This window comes from Miscanthus floridulus, chromosome 1 (assembly GCF_019320115.1).
Source record: "Miscanthus floridulus cultivar M001 chromosome 1, ASM1932011v1, whole genome shotgun sequence".
Lineage (NCBI taxonomy): Eukaryota > Viridiplantae > Streptophyta > Magnoliopsida > Poales > Poaceae > Miscanthus > Miscanthus floridulus.
In genome coordinates, this window is record NC_089580.1 from 189,696,898 (window position 1) to 189,714,993 (window position 18,096).

Consider the following 18,096-nt stretch of genomic DNA (forward strand, 5'->3'; position numbering starts at 1 on the left):
CACGAGCCGCTCCGACGACGCCGGGTGAAGCTTCTACCGCTGCTACTGCCTGCTTTCCTGAGCCGGACCCGCTGGTCTTGGAACCCTGCGTGGGCGCGGGGCCTCCTACTTGGGTTGACCCGATGCTGGAGGAGCTCACTGCCTCGCTCGTCACGACCCGGCCAGCAGGACCAACAACGCCTTGCTGCCCCACTACTCCGGTAGGTGCCTCCCTAACGACGGTTTCACCACCGTTGTCGCCTGAGCTGGAGATGCCGCAAGTCATGCCACCAAGGATGGGACAGCACGGCGTTGCGGATTAGGTGGCCATTTCTGCGCCAACGTGGGTTGGCCATCCTGGCGCCGACAACACGGCGCCGCCCATTTCGAGGGCCCAGTCCCTGTTGGCACAATTGGAGGCGCGAGTATGCATCCCGCTCGACACCCCGTTGCTCAACACGTCGAGGCTGAGAAAGTCCAAGACACCTTCAAGGGTGGTGCGTCGGAGTGGGAGGCTGGCAGCTAAGACCAGGGCCTCCAACCCGACTCTCCAAGCACAAAATGTGCTCAAGCAAAAGCTAGGGATCGCAGATAGGCCACAGGGTCCAGACCCTGTGGCTTTGGACAGTCTCAAGGCCCTCTTCGATGCACCGTTGTCGCCCTCCAAAATAGAGGCCCTTCAGGCGCTCTTCGCTCCATGCTTCGATCCGGTTGCCATCGAGCTGAACCTCACTAGCTTCGAGGACGACGCTCTTTATCCGTTTAGCCGCTGAGCTTAGGGTCTCCAGGGGGCTTGAGCCTTCACTTGGTCGCTAAGTTTTTTTCTCTTGTAAATCACAACTGTGTGATCTCTGTCAGTCTTTGGATCGGTAATAAAAAATTACCGTTCTAGCTTTAATTTGTAAAACTCTACTTCTACTTAATGAAAACCGTGCCTATGGCACATTCGAGAAAAAAAGTGTATACGTGTCTGCCTATTCGGAAAAGAGAGAGAGCATTACTGTACTAGCGTATCCCTGTTGGTGCGGGACCCACGGGATACCCCGCAAGGAAGGGAGAAGAACTAGCCTAACTAGGATTCTTCCCCTGTAATTTTAGTAGTAGTATTATTCTGTAATCCTATTAAGAACTCTCATTGTAAACCGACTAGGACTCTGACCTCCTAACTATATAAAGGAGGGCAGGGCTCCTTGGATCGGGAGTTCAAGACAACGATTATACAACACAACACTTTACAATCAATTCAACGCAAAGTCTCACGCCGACTGGACGTAGGGCTATTACTCGATCAAAGATCGAGGGCCCGAACTAGGATAAGTCGACTGTCTCTTGCGTTAACCGTCGAGTTCTGCATACGCTGAAGCCCAAACATACTGCCTCGGGTACCCCCGTGGCAGGCTATCGGTGGTCAAACATCGACAGCTGGTGCGCCAGATAGGGGCTTTCGACGACTTTGCATCCGAGAGCTCGACGGACCTCGACAACATGATCTTCTCGAAGGGATCAATCTTCATCTTCGGTTCATGGATTTGCGAGGCAGGCGACGATGGCAAGCTCCAAGGCCGTCTCCTCGAAGATTCAGATCATCTTCAGGACTCTTTCATTTCGACGACAACGACAGATCAGCTTGTCGAAAGATTCGCGCAGCTCGTAATGTCCAATCCAGCTCGGATTCCTCGACTTCACGCATCCGATTCAGACTCAAGTTCCGTTTCCGAGATAAAGTCTTATCCGAGTTCTTTCTGAAAACCGAGTTCTTTTCTGACAAAGCTCCGGAACATGACGTCAACCTATCAAGAATACTACTCGGAATACACTCAGAATACTTCAAAGAAGTCGGGTCCTCTTTCGTTCGGATTCCACAACATGGCGACGTCCCGAAGGATTCCTCGATCCGGTGCTCAGAATGCCACTGAAGGGAGCCCAGGAAGGTCTCGTTCTAACTATAACATCTCAAGACTGCATCGTTCATTGGCCAGGTACCGTTCCTGAGGATGACGACACCCAACTAGTCGACGATACGACAACAAAAACTCTACCCTACCAAGAAGGAGATTCGATCTATGACCTTGAAACCTCTACTGAAGTTATCAACAGCTCTGGCAGTACGAAAATCAATGACGATGACAGAACAACTCACGCTAGAGAAGTATTCGTTATTCGTCGTCCTCGATCACCATTGATCCCCCCAGAAGTACCTGACGTGAGGTCTTCAGATGAATCTGAATCCAACATATCACCATTTATCCAGGGGCACGATGGTGAGACTGAGAGTCAGAGGCAAGCGAGAGAAAGAAAGAACAAATTGAAACAAGGACGTCAACGCCGTGCTAAGCAGCGAAAGGACACTTGGATCAAATATGAATCAGACCTAGCCGGGTACAATAGAAGAAAATTAGAATGAGAGGTCGAAGAAGGACGAGCAGCGAATACACCCTACGATAAGATCCGAGAAGCACTAGAAGAACTCAGGGCGACCTCATATCCCAATGAAAAACAAGAACAACTATGAGACTTTCTCCGATCAACAGTCTTTAAGACACACGACGAAAAGACAACATCCCATGAACAGGAAGATCAAAATCAAAGGAAGTCCGCTTTCGAAAGACTTGGACCAAATGGAAGTCACAACGGAGAGAGCCGAAGAAATCACAGTCAAAACAACCGAGTCGAACAACCAAGAAAGGCCAGAAGCAAAGCACCTACTCGGATAGCCACATAGAACTACTCTCAGCAAGACGACAGTTGGCAAGAAGGGGGCGCTGAATCAGAATACACAGAAGCCAGAACACATGATAAATTCCTCTGTTTCGCAAACAGACTGGCTTCCATACGACTACCTCACAAGTTCAAACCGTCCAACCACTCCAAGTACGATGGCAAGACCGAACCAAAGCAATGGCTCAGGATTTACTCACAATCGATTGAGTTGGCCGGAGGAGACGATGACATCAAAACCTTATTCTTTCCCATGGCCCTAGAAACCATGCCACCTCAATGGTTTGACAAATTGAATCCAGGATCAATCAGTAATTGGGAGGACTTGCAAAGAGCTTTCTGTGAAAATTTCGCGGGTATTATTACACATTCAATCACCCACGCAGAGTTAAAAGGACTCAAGCAGAAAGGAGGTGAAAGTCTCAGAAATTACTATCGACAATTTGGCGAACTACGAGCTCAAGTACATGACATCACACAATGAGAAGTAATCGAAGCTTTCTCTCACGGAATCATGGCTCGGTGGCAATTTCAAGACTTCTGCAAAGAAAATCCAAGAAACAACGAAGAATTCAGACGAACAGTGAAAAAGATGATTACTGTAGAGGAAAAGACATGAGAAAGATTCCCGGATAGAAACGACAGAGACAACCCGGACAAGCAAAATCCTCAAAACAATAGACATCAGGAAAGAAAGCGTGGTCCGAACAACACAGTAGCAATGACTGACAAATCAAAGAAGTTTTCAAAACCTAGAAGATATGACGACATTGAGAACATATGTTGCCCCCTGCACCCCAATGGAAAGCACACCATCGGAAATTGCTACACCTTCAACGAAAGATACACAAAGAAAGATAGTAAGGAGAACAATAAAGAAGACAATCAGAAAAAAGGAGACAACCATAAAGACAAGGGATTCCAGAAATCCAGAGGGACAGTGGCAGTAATCTTTGCCGGGGTTCCAGATTCCAGAAGCAAACATCAAGAAAAACTAGCGTTACGAACCATCATGGCGGCAGAACCTGCTACACCAAGATATCTCAATTGGTCAGAATATCCAATCCAATTTTCAAGAGAAGACCAATGGACCAGCGTAGGAAACACAGGCCATTATCCACTGGTTTTAGATCCAACCATCGCCGGTATGACTGTTACGAAAGTACTAATCGACGGAGGAGCCGGACTCAACATCATTTTTCAGAAACTCTAAGGAAGATGGGACTACAACTCGCCGGGATGATCACACCAACAAGCACACCTTTTTATGGCATAGTACCTGGCAAGGCAGCAATGCCACTTGGATAAATCACTCTACCAGTTACTTTTGGGACTCCCTCGAACTACCGCACAGAGTTCATCAAGTTTGAAGTCGCGGACTTTGATTCATCATATCACGCAATCCTCGGGCGTCCAGCACTAGCAAAATTCATGGCAGTACCGCATTATCCGTACCTGTTGCTTAAGATGCCAGGGCCTAACGGTGTTCTTTCTCTTCAGAGTGATTTAAAGCGCGCATTTGACTGTGATGTTCAGGCAATTCAAATTGCAGCAAGCGCATAGGCAAACGATGGAAGAAAAGAAATAGCCACTATCGCCGCAGAAATAATCCAAGAAGAACTAGAGATACCGGCTAAAAGACCAACCATCCTAGCACCACCAAAAGAAGCCGACGTTAAGCAAATCGACCTAGGCACCGGTGATCCCTCAAAAACGGCAACCATCAGTGCACACCTATCAGCAAAATAGGAACTCGCGCTCACCAACTTTCTTCGGGACAACAAGGATATCTTCGCTTGGAAGCCGGTCGACATGCCAGGGGTCCCAAGAGAGTTGGCTGAGCACATAATTGATATCAATAAAGGCTCCAAGCCTGTGAAACAACGACTACGATGATTCTCTCCCGACAAGAAGGCAGCAATTAAAAAGGAAATTACAAAACTAATGGCAGCCGGATTCATCAGAGAAATCCTTCATCCAGATTGGCTAGCAAACCCAGTTCTAGTACAGAAAAAGAATACGGACGAGTGGCGCATGTGTGTCGACTACATAGATCTCAACAAACACTGCCCGAAAGATCCGTTCGGGCTACCGCGCATTGATCAGATAGTTGATTCAACAGCAGGATCTGCCCTATTATCCTTTTTGGACTGCTATTCCGGATATCACTAAATCGCATTAAAAGAACAGGACCAAAGCAAGACATCTTTCATCACTCCGTTCGGCGCCTACTGCTACAAAACCATGTCGTTTGGACTCAAGAATGCCGGAGCCACTTACCAAAGAGCTATCCAAACATGCCTTGGTGATCAGATCTGCGAAAACGTAGAAGCATACGTGGATGACGTGGTTGTAAAAACAAAGAACCCGGATGCACTGATTGAAGACTTTAAACAAACCTTCGAGAATCTGGAAAAGTGGAGGTGGAAATTGAACCCAAACAAGTGTGTATTCGGAGTTCCTTTAGGACAACTACTCGGATTCTTGGTCAGTCATCGCAGAATCAAAGTAAGCACCAAGTAAATTCAAGCCATAACAGAGATGGGCCCTCCTCGAAGCGTAAAAGATGTACAAAAACTAACAGGCTGCATGGTGGCACTCAATCGTTTTATTTCAAGACTCGGCAAAAAAGGATTACCTTTCTTTAAACTACTAAAGAAGACAGACAAGTTCGAGTGGACAGAAGAAGCCAATGAAGCTTTCAAGAAACTTAAGGCATACCTCACATCCTCACCAATCCTCACACCTCCAAAAAAAGACAAAGACATGATGCTATACATTGCGGCAACCTCTACTGTAGTCAGCATGGCGATAGTAGTGGAAAGAAAAGAAGAAGTGCGCGTGTATAAAGTACAACGCCCAGTATACTACATTAGCGAAGTACTGTCAGAATCAAAAATCTGGTACCCGCATGTGCAAAAACTACTCTACGCCCTACTGATCACTTCACCAAGCTTTGTCACTATTTTGAAAGCCACAAGATTACCGTGGTGACAGATTTCCCACTAGGAGACATCTTACACAACAAAGACGCAACAGGGCGCATATCCAAGTGGGCGGTTGAACTCGGTGCTCTCAACATCGATTTCACCCTGCGGAAAGCAATTAAATCTCAAGCCCTTGCTGATTTTGTTGCCGAATGGACAGAAATTCAACAACCCGTGTCAAGCACCATCCTTGATCATTGAAAGATATACTTTGATGGGTCACTCAAGCTAGGCGGAGCCGGTGCAGGCGTCCTCCTAATTTCTCCGGATGGAAAACAACTCAAGTATGTCCTTCAGATATTATGGCAAGCTACCAACAATGAAGCAGAATACGAAGCTCTCATCCACGGGCTACGAGTGACAATTACCCTCAGAATCAAGCGATTACACATATACGGCGATTCGGCAGTAGTCATCAACCAAGTCAACAAAGATTGGGATTGCACCAAAGAAAACATGGGTGCTTACTGTGCGGAAATCCGAAAACTCGAAAAACATTTCCAAGGATTAGAAATTCTACATGTCCTGCGGGATTCCAACATTGCAGCAGATGTCCTTGCCAAGCTTGGATCAGACAGGGCAGATATCTCACTCGGTGTGTTCACAGAGGAGTTATCAGCCCCCTCTATCAAACAACCCGGTGAAATAACCCCTCAAATCTCAGCCAAAGGCACCCAGATCTTGGTAATCACCACTTCATGGACCCAGGTTTTTATTGATTACATCAAAGAAAATAAGTTGCCAACGGAAAAACAGGAAGCCACACGAGTCGTTCGTAGAAGCAAGAATTACGTCCTAGTAGGAGACAAGCTATACAGAAGAGCCGCATCATCAGGAGTACTCCTAAAATGCGTCTCATTTGAAGAAGGCAAACAAATCCTAGACGAAATACACTCAGGTTGCTGTGGAAATCACGCCACTTCAAAAACACTAGTCGGCAAAGCATTTCGCACTGGTTTCTACTGGCCAACCGCTTTGAAAGATGCAGAAGAACTCGTCAGAAGATGCAAAAGTTGTCAGATGTTCGCAAGACAGGCTCATGTGCCAGCCCACAACCTCATCTGCATCCCACCAGCTTGGCCTTTCTCCTGCTGGGGGCTGGATCAAGTAGGACCTCTCAAGAAAGCAAAGGGCGGTTTTGAGTACATCTTTGTAGCAATCGACAAGTTCACCAAGTGGATCGAATACAAACCACTCGCAAAATACAGCGCAGCCAAAGCCATCGAGTTCATCCAAGACATTATGCACCGCTTCGGCATGCCTAATCGAATCATCACAGACTTGGGTTCTTCCTTCACAGCTACAGAATTTAAAAGTTAGGCACAGGATTGTGGCTTCAGCATAGATTACGCATCAGTCGCACATCCAGAAGCCAACGGACAGGTAGAAAGGGCTAATGGACTCATACTAGCTGGATTGAAACCAAGACTATATGAAGAGCTAGCAGACTATGGATCAAAATGGATTGAAGAATTACCCAAAGTAGTATGGGGGCTATGAACTCAAATAAGCAGAGCCACCGGATACTCGCCTTTCTTCCTAGTTTACGGATCAGAAGCCATACTACCTGCCGACTTGATTTGGACGTCACCAAGGAGAGAACAGTATGACGAAGGAGAAGCAGAACACACCAGAAGATTAGAACTCGACAGTACAGAAGAAGTTAAAATAAACGCTACCCTACAATCAGCAAGATACCTCCAAGGACTAAGGCGCCACTACAACAAGAATATCCAGTCTCGATCATTACAAGTCGGAGACCTAGTACTAAGAAGAATACAAAAAACCGACGGACGCCACAAACTACTCAGTCCATGGGAGGGTCCTTTTATCGTCAAAAAAGTCATCGGACCGGGCACATACAAGCTCATAACTGAAGACAGAAAAGAAGTCAACAATACATGGCACATCAGTCAGCTACGAAGATTCTATGCATGAAAACAACTCAAGGGAAAATATGTATACAAGACACGAGAGATCAACGTTCATGATCAACAAAGATAGCGCCCACCAAAAACATATGTATCATTATGACATATCAATATTAATGATCAATAAAGATGATTCTTTCTCGACAATCATATGTCTCATCATGGCTTTCCCCGAGTTGTTTCTAAAAGCAAAATGGCTGAAAAGACGCCTGAGCATCCCGGCCGAGAGCAAAATAGCTAAAAAGACGCTTGAGCCCGCCAATGAGGGTAGCTAACAAGCTAACACCCGAAATAAAAAGCAAAATAGCTGAAAAGACGCCTGAGCATCCCAACCGAGAGCAAAATAGCTGAAAAGACGCTTGAGCCCGTCGATGAGGGTAGCTAACAAGCTAACACCCGAAATAAAAAGCAAAATGGCTGAAAAGATGCCTGAGCATCCCGGTCGAGAGCAAAATAGCTGAAAAGACGTTTGAGCCCGCCGATGAGGGTAGCTAACAAGCTAACACCCGAAATAAAAAGCAAAATGACTGAAAATACGCCTAAGCATCCCGGTCGAGAGCAAAATAGCTGAAAAGACGCTTGAGCCCGCCAATGAGGGTAGCTAACAAGCTAACACCCAAAACAAAAAGCAAAATGGCTGAAAATACGCCTGAGCATCCCGGCCAAGAGCAAAATAGCTGAAAAGATGCTTGAGCCCGCCGATGAGGGTAGCTAACAAGCTAACACCCAGAACAAAAAGCAAAACGACTGAAACTAAGCCTGAGCATAGACCACAGCAATTTCAAGACAAGACCCTCCAGCTACTTGTTCCAAATAGCAAGAGGCTCGGGGGCTACACTGGAGATACCCAAGAACACAAAGATCTACATATAACGAGTTGTTTACATGGCACAAAAGAAGGCCAGGCCAGACAAGCACTCGACAGATCAAGAAAGGTTGTCAACACAAAGATCTATATATAACGAGTTGTTTACATGGGACAGAAAAGTACTCGACAAATCAAGAAAGTTTGTCAAGATAGTGCGCAGAGTTGTTTACAAGGCAAAGACGAAAGCAAAACAAAATACTCGGCAAGTCAAGTAACTCTGACCAATTGGACAAATCATCCAAGGAATAAACAATGCATCCAGGCAAAGAAGACATCAACAAAAATCTTCATTCAAAAAGAAGTATAATGTCATATTACAAGGCACGGGCATAAAGGTCAAATACATCAAGCGTCATCATCAGGAGAAGAGAAACAATATTAAGATTATCTACAATTCTACTAGCTAAGTCTTCAACCTCAGACTCCACTCTCAACGGCATCGATGTATTCTTGACTATCAGCTTCCTCTGCTATCTTGGACAAAGGAGCCGCTGGAGCAAGAACCCGGACCTGAGCCAGGACATTCTTGGTGCACAGTTGGGCACACCTCTTCACGAACTCTTGGAAACGAGTCAGAATTCGAGGAATTAACTGAGCCCAAGATTGCCCATCATCTGCTGGAGTTCAGAGAACGTCGGCTACTGAACAAAAGGATTTCCACAAAGCTTTCTAGTTTTCAATAGCCGTCGCCAACTTGCCAGACAAGTCTTCAATAGTTTTTTGGACCTGCACAAGATCTCTATCAGCTCCACGCCTAATCAACTTAGCAAGCGCAAGTTCCTCCTCAGCATGAGTAATTACCTCCTCAGCCTTGTTGTGACTCGTACGAACAAGAGTCTTTATTTCATCAATGCCCTTCGAGAGCTTCTATTTTTCAACCCGGAGAGATAGACAAGACAACAAACAACAAGTCAACAGAAAGGAGAGTTTGAATGCAGAAGGAAACAAAAAGAACCCGCAATACTGTTGCACTCCTTCACGGCCTCCAAGTTCTTCATGGCCTCCGAATTCTTTAGAGCCTCTTAGATAGCAGCATCCTTCTATTTCTCGGCCTCAACGACCCGGGCACGGAGACCTTGTTCCTCCTTCTGATGCATTTTACGCTCAGCCTCCATCTCGGCCTGGCAGAGATCCAGCTCTGCCTTCAGGGCGCTCAACTCAGAAGATAACTTCTTCTCGGTTTCCGACGAGAAGAAGCTGGTATGGTCCCGAGAGAAGGACTGAACAAAAAAGAAAGAGAGGAAGAAGGCATAAGAACAGGAGAAAGACGGACATCTAGAGAAAGAACTTCAGAAAACTTGGAGTTTTTCTCCAAAAGAAGTCGCAAAGGTCGCAAACTCTCCCCAAGAAGCGGTCAACTCTGACAACCGATGAGTGGCATCAAATTGATGAACCACATCTTCAGCAGAAAGAGGAGCGGAGGGAGAAGACGACCGATGCGAAGAAGACAAGGCCAAAGACACATCATGGGAAGTCCCGGCTGTCTCCCTAGATGAGTCCACTGCAATGGCCATGGTCACCTCCGGGGCAACCAAGACAGCAGCAGCATCGTCACTAGAAGGCCTTGTCTCCCCCACAACCACTTCACTAACAGTGCGCTGCGAGTCCTGAGGCTCAGTACTCAGTGGCACAACAGAGGGCTAGCAAGAAGTCGACGGAGAGACGAGAGAAGACGAAGGCCTGAAAGTTGATAAAAGAACTCGCCAGTGAGAACAAGAGAAAAGGAGAACAGAAGCAAAGAGACGAAACCAGAATCCACTCACCCAGCTACCTTCTTCGCAAAACAAAAAGAAGACCTCGCAGGAGGAACCACGGCAGCAAAAATGTCCCCACCACTAGGCGGCAGGAGCGGTATAGCCGGTACCAGAGCCCCAGAAGAACCCGGTACCAAAGCTACGGAAGAACTCGACACCGGAGCCATAGAAGAACCCGGTGCAGGAGCCTCAGAAGAACTAGTGCCCGACGACCGCTTACTACAAAAAGATCAAGACCAAAGTCAAAACAAAGAGGAGGGATTCAGCAGCAGCAGAACAAGAAAATAACTCACCGCCGCGTGATAAGGGGTGCATCATCGCCCTCTTCTTCCTCAGTCTCGACCAAGGCCACCATAGTACCAGCTGAAAAAAGAACAAAAGTACTCGATTCAAGACAAAAACAAGAAGACAAAGGGACATAGTGTATTAATATGCTCACCTAAGAGCATGCTAGCTACAACTAGAGTACCTAGACGAGTACTTGGCTGGCGAGACTTCTTGGAAGCAGGTAAACCAGATGAAGAACCATCCGCTCGCCCCCTCTTCGAGACACTACGAGGACCTCGAGGGACTGGACGAGGAACATATTCTTCATATACATCAACAACTCCAGGAAACACAGTGGTGATTGGGAACTTATTGGTTACAGAAGCCCCAGCAAGGTTCTCCCCAGTATTCACCACGGCAGGGGGGGCATCAAGAGGGATCGGGTCAACAAAGTTGCGCCCCAATTCCTACGAAAAGAATAAAACAACAAGACAAGGAAAATTAAGCAAAAATGGATACAGCAAAAGAAATACAGAAAGTACCCGCACGAAGAGAAAACTACTCACAGCTGGAGGCGGGTTGTTGGCAGAGAACTCGGAGACAGTAAGCGGGACAACGCTTGCCCCTTCAGCATCTTCTGGAGACGCTCGAGAACCTCCTCGTCGGTCAACTCAAGAGCAGGGACCATTCACGAAGGATCCTCAGCCCCAGAGTACTCGAAACCAAAGTTCTCTCGCTCCTTCAGAGGCTGGACACGACGGCGAAGAAAACTTGAGACGATTTCGAAACCGGTCAAGCCCTGCTGTTTCAGAGTGCTTATCCGCTCAAGGAATGGCTGGATCGCCTGGAGCTCGACTGGAGTCAGGGAGTTCTTTTCCCACCGGTCGTTAACCGAGGGACCAGATCCAGAATGCACGGCAAGAGAAGGAATCAAATTGGCGGCATAGAACCAATCAGCGCACCAATCCCTCACAGAATCAACCAGGTCATAGTCAAAGAACTTGCTTTTCAGACCCTGGCGAAACTGAATCCCACAGCCGCCAAGAACGTTGGTATCTTCACGGCGGGGTTGAGGCTTCAGACGAAAGAAGTGCCGAAAAAGAGAAAGAGGAGGAATTTCAAGGAAAGCTTCATAGAGATGTACGAAAACAGAAAGATGGAGGACGGCATTGGGAGGTAGATGGTTCAGACTAACCCCAAAATAACCAAGAAATTGATGAAGGAAGGCGGAAGCAGGAAGGCAAAGACCGGCACGGATAAAAGAGACGAAAAGGATGATCTCACCAGGACCTAGAGCAGGGACCCAATGCTCGCCTGGGACTCTCCATTCAGCAATGCCCTTGCTCTGGATCAGACCATCGTTGGCAAGCTCGCGGAGCTGGTCTTCAGTTGTTGTCGGAGCCGGCCAAGCTTTCTGGGCAGCCCTCATGGCCACGAACTCCTGGTTCTCGATCACGGAAAGAGACGACTCCTCGTCCACGAAGGTTGCCTGGGACTTGCTCACAGCTTTCTTCCTACCCATGTACTAATGGAGGCAAGAAGGAACTAGGGGAAGAGAAGGTTTGGACGGCGGCGCTAAGATGGCGGCGGCAATGACGACGGTGGATTTCTGAAAGCTAGGGTTTCAAGGCAAGAGAAGGGCAGTAAAGAAAAAGAAGATGAAGGGTCTTTAAATAGATTTTACAGCGATAAAAACGGCCCACCAGGCCCGTTAAAGCACCGTGTGAGAACGCAACGGTCCATTTACTGACACGGCTAAAATGACGGAGGGCACAAATCCACACAACGGTACAATTCAACGGGCAGATTTCAGACTTATCCATCCTGCACTAAGGTGGAGTTATCAGATTACTGCAAAAAACAACCCGTCAACCATGAAGAAAAGAAGGGCTACCTCACAAGGAACATAAGAACTCGGTTCTTACAGAAAGAACTCGGGAATCTCATGAACAACCAGGACTACAACAGAAAAATAAATGATAACTCAGAAGACCAGATTCTTTCCATTACAAGCGACTTCAAAAATAGAAGATTACAAATCTTACAAGACCCAACGAACTCGGTACCACGAAAAGCAAAGTAGCAAAGAGGAACCTAGACACAGCTAGGCTCTGGAACGACTACGTGTCCCAAATCGCTACTCGGTAGAACAAACCGCACTCTGCTACACTGTTTTCTTCAAAGGACGGATGCAGTGCACCCAAGGCCGAAATCAGCAGAACGGTGGGACAACATGGAGTAGAGAAGGCCGGCAGGCATCTGTCTACCCAAGTCCGATGTGATGCTAGATATGGTGTTGATCTACACCAGACAGTCTCAAGACAAGCGGCGAGGATCAACCCAGAACTGCCAGATGAAGGAACGAAGCCAACATCACAGGACTTCCTCCAACTACTGCCACGTACATCCTAGTACATTGCTGCTGCGGGATTAGCCTACCTCTAATCCCTATCACAAGACTTCCTCCAGCTACGACAAGACACACAAGAACTACAAAACACGCCCGGGGGCTGCTCTACTTCACAAACTACCATATTCATAACTACGAAGGTTTCAACAGAATGTTCAATGAATGAAAACAAGCACTCTGGGAGGGTATTTATAGATCAAAGGAGTGGTGCACATGGACTAGGAGTACCAACAAAATAAACCTAACAAAGGACACAGTGAAAAGACAGGGCTCAATAATGGAAGACTCAGGCGAGAGGGAACAGTACTCGAAGACAAGCATATTCGGAAGAATATACCAACACAGTACAACCTATGAACAAAAGGCATTTACATTCAACCACCATCATATAACTACATCTGACAACAGCAGACTACCAGAGAATACGCTAAGACTCTCCATCCGAGTTCTTCCTGAACAAAACAACCCGGATATATGCTCGGGGGCTGCAAAAGGAGAGGTATACAGTTCTTTCGAACAACTCAGATTCAAGACCCTCCAACTTTTTGTTCCAAATAGCAAGAGGCTCGGGGGCTACACTCAGTGAGTGCACTTTTTCCTTCAAAAAAGCGCACGTCACTCAGAACACTTCAAGATAGACGACTTCAGGGCCACAAGATAAAAAGAACCCGGACATAGCTATATCCGAGCTCTTTTCGACAAAAAGAACCCGAACACCGCTAAATCAGAGCTCTTTTCAACAAGGAAACCGGGTATATGCTCAGGGAACCTTTCAACGAAGAATCAGGAAGATTTCAAGAAAAGACCCTCAAGCTCCTTATGCCAAACAGCAAGAGGCTTGGGGGCTACATCCAAATGGGGGTACTTTTTTCTTCAAAAAGGTACACACCACGCGAAGATCTCACGAAGCGCTGCACGGTTTCGCTCAAGAAAGCACTCGGACGACGCTTGTTCCTGCTCGACAAGACTTGAAGGAACAAGACGAGGCTTCCAGAACTCAACCATGAAGTGCTCGGGGGCTTGTCGGTGCAGGACCCACGGGATACCCCGCAAGGAAGGGAGAAGAACTAGCCTAACTGGGATTCTTTCCCTGTAATCTTAGTAGTAGTATTATTCTGTAATCCTACTAGGAACTCTCATTGTAAACTGACTAGGACTCTGGCCTCCTGACTATATAAAGGAGGGCAGGGCTCCTTGGATCGGGAGTTCAAGACAACGATTGTACAACACAACACTTTATAATCAATCCAACGCAAAGGCTCACGCCAACTGGACGTAGGGCTATTACTCGATCAAAGATCGAGGGTCTGAACTAGGATAAATCGACTGTCTCTTGCGTTAACCGTCGAGTTCTGCATACGCTGAAGCCCGAACATACTACCTCGGGTACCCCCGTGGCAGGCTATCGGTGGTCAAACATCGATAATCCCTTTGAAACTCTCTACTCTCATAAAACTTTTATCATCTTTCTCTTCATCATTACGGTGCTACATAAGCATATTTAAAGACCATGAAGCTCAGATAAAACCCAATTGAGATTGGCCTAATGCTCGGCTAGTACCTTCCCTGGGCCTCCTCTCACCAGCTTCTTAAATTGCATGGGCTTGGGCTGTCACCTCCTGTCAGGACTCAGGAGGCTAATTCAATCTCTCAGTCCTCTCAGGCTGATGGCCCTCTGATGCGGATTTATCCTCAACCGCTCTTGTGTTGTGCGAGGCAGTGATTGGTTCTACAGCCTGTTTATTTCAGCTTATACGATCATACATTATAAGCTGCAACGGTGTTTTTCTCTCACACCAAATCAGTCAGCAGTACTTCTGGCTTATAATCCACGATCGCTTCAACCGAAACGAACAGGCTGCTAGTCGGTAGACGTAGATGACGACAATGGACAGACACAAACTCCATGCACGGATCCATGCGCGTCCTCGTGTATTTTCGAGGATGGTTTTGGTTTATAAAAAATGTAAACAAAAAAATCAGATGGATTATGATACTTGAATGCGAAATCATCTAACAAAATAATGGATTATGGCAGATTAACACATGCATGCAAAAATGTACATGTGGGCCACATGGCGAGCAGAATGGCTTGTAAGTTTTGTTAAAGTGTGAATGTAAATGAACAAGATTTAGGAGAACTGTCACTTTCATTGATCTCTGAAATATATTTATACAAGTGAAGGGGTGTCACGAAGGGACACGACTATTCCCAAAGGACATGCCCTTTGGAGTAAAACTAATTGTCTAATCCTATCCACTAATCTTGTAATTTATGGATGAGATCATCGAAGGGGTGTCTGTTGAGAGACACCATTTCGTAACACTCCCCCTTCGAATCTTCCTTGAGATCAATGCAGCTGTAAGCTGAAATTCCTCAAAAAATCATATGGGAAAAATCTGAGAAATATATGATATGCCATAAAAACTCCTTTAAACCTTATTGGAAAATAAGGAGAAAATAACATATTTATTTGTGATTTAAGTAAACCACTATGTCATTGGTATCCCATTAAAAACCCCAATGGGGAAAAATATTGGAGATACGACATAAAGATAACTCCTCCAAAAACCTTTTCAGGAAAAATATGAGGAGCAATATAAAGTGATATGTCGCTAAAACTTCTGTAAAAATCCAGTGGAAAAATTAGGAGAAGATATGACGACATATTATTGGTATTGCCTCTTGGATAACTCACATGAAAAACCTTCTCAGAGAAAAACCATGAATGAGTTGTGAGGGCAAGTCTTTGATATTTCCCACAAAAACCCCGGTGGGGAAAATAGAAAATATGACACATGCTTATGTTAATATTACCTCATTAAAAACTTTGACAAGAAACCTTGTAAGTAAAACTTGTGAAAGAAAAGAGTATAATATGATGCTGGTACAGGTCAACATTTAGGAGATGTCTCCCCCTGATTCTGGCAAATCTCGAAGTCGTCGCATACCAAGTCCATGTACCAATTTTTAAAACATAGAGGTTGGTAAGGACTTAGTAAATAGGTCAGCGAGATTATCACATGACTGGATTTGCAAGAAGTTTATTTCCCCGTTTTCTTGTAATTCATGGGGATAAAACAGTTTAGGAACAATATACTTAGTGATATTGCTCTTTATGTAACATGTTTGTATCTGTGTAACACAAGCGAAATTATCTTCATAGATAATTGTAGGTGATTCAATTGAACCAATACCACATGACTGTTGTATGTGGTTAATCATTCTGCGAAGTTATACACATTCTTGTGATGCCTCGTATAGAGCAATAATTTCAGAATGATTAGTAGAGGTCGTCGTCAGAGTCTGTTTAGAAGACTTCATAAAATAGCTGTACCTCCATGTAAGAATACAAATCCAGTTTGGGATGAGGACCAGATAAGTAACCATCATCGTGTATCCAATCATATTGGGATCATGATTTCTCTTAAAGAGTAAAGCAAGATCCTTTGTGCCACTAAGATATCTGAGGATATGCTTCGCTCCCGTCTAATGACGATGAGTTGGATTGGCACTATGTCTAACTAGTATGTTCACTACAAATGCGATATCAGGCCTGGTGCAATTTGCAAGATACATAAGTGCTCCAATGACACTAAGATATGGAACCTTGGTCCCAATATCTTTTCGCAAATATCCCATGGTCTAAATGGATCTTTCTCTATTTCTAAAGAACGAACAACCATCGGGGTTTTGTTATGATATGATTTGTCCATATTGAATTTCTTCAATATTTTCTGGATATAGGCTGATTGATGCACTAAAATCCCTGAAGGACGGTGCTCAAGCTGTAAGCCTAGGCAACATTTGGTCTTACCCAAATCCTCCATCTCGAATCCACATGATGGAAATTGTATCTCAAATGATTACATAATTATTTCTGTATCACGATGATATCAAAATAACCAATATGCGCGATCATGCTTAATTATACACAATGTATGTTGCGATTTGTATTTGGATTCAGAATATGAAGTCCATTAGGACTTATATGTTCGAATCTATCAAATTCATTTGATCCGCCAATTATTGAATTTGGAAAACTTTATTTTCACGCATACCATGGGGTATGCTATGCTGGGTCTCTGCGTGAAACCATATGCTACAAGCTCTCATTGTTCACCACCTTGCTTCTGAAAAGAAACTCTGTGAGGGAAGATATTACTGTGGTAATACTTCTCATCATTGAACAAGAGCAATCTCCTTAATTGGCACCTTTTAGTTTGACCAAATTTGAGTGTGAAAGACACTCTGCCTAGGATTTTTGGTCTGGATCCAGTAAGGTAAAAAGGCAATCTTTGAGGAGTATATGCCGCGATAATTTGTAGTCTTTAAATGATTGATTCAGTTCTTGAAATCAATATAACATGTGAAAATGTTAACCCTTTTGGACTCCGAGTCATTTCCCATATGGAGTCAGGGTGTTCCAATATCCCAGAATCAGAATTTGGGTGCACCATTGATCCGGGTGGATTTTGATTCGGGTTTTGGATGCTCATCCATTTTGGGTGTCTACCAACTTGAGGTTGGCTTGGATTTACTGATTTGGAGGATATTGTCCTCGATATCCTCGGACACTTACTTGGAGCATTATCCTTAAGAGCGGCCGTACTTCTCCCCCTCTTCTTTGGAAGTGGGAGTTGAATGGTTTTAATTGGTACCTCCATTCTTTTGGGCGCATTATAAGTAGGATAAGATGATTTTTGTGACACCCTTATTATTAGTAAATGTTTCTGGCAGATTCTTTGTAATATGATGCAAATATAAGATATTCTAAATGATTAGGTTTAGAATTTTTGGTACGTGGATGTGAGGATTGCTCTTTTGATTCCTGGCATTCTTAATGTGGTATAAATCTCCCCCTAATGCTTGGAATTATCCTCAAATGTGATCAACATACGGGCAATTTATAAATCCCCTACAGAGTTACCTCTTGGGATTCCTAATGCCCATTGGCATGTTGGGGTGGTGATCTGGGTATGTGAAAACATACTCGATGCACAGATGGGAAATGTTTGGCTATGGCCAAAGTTTCACGTACATACTGCAACGGAGGGAGTTGTATAAGTGCAGCTTGATGAATTTGAATTAACGATGCGGTGTGTAAGGCCGCATGAAAACAACTTAGTTCTGGTAAATTACAATTCTATTTTAATATGTCATGCAATTTGATTCTCAATA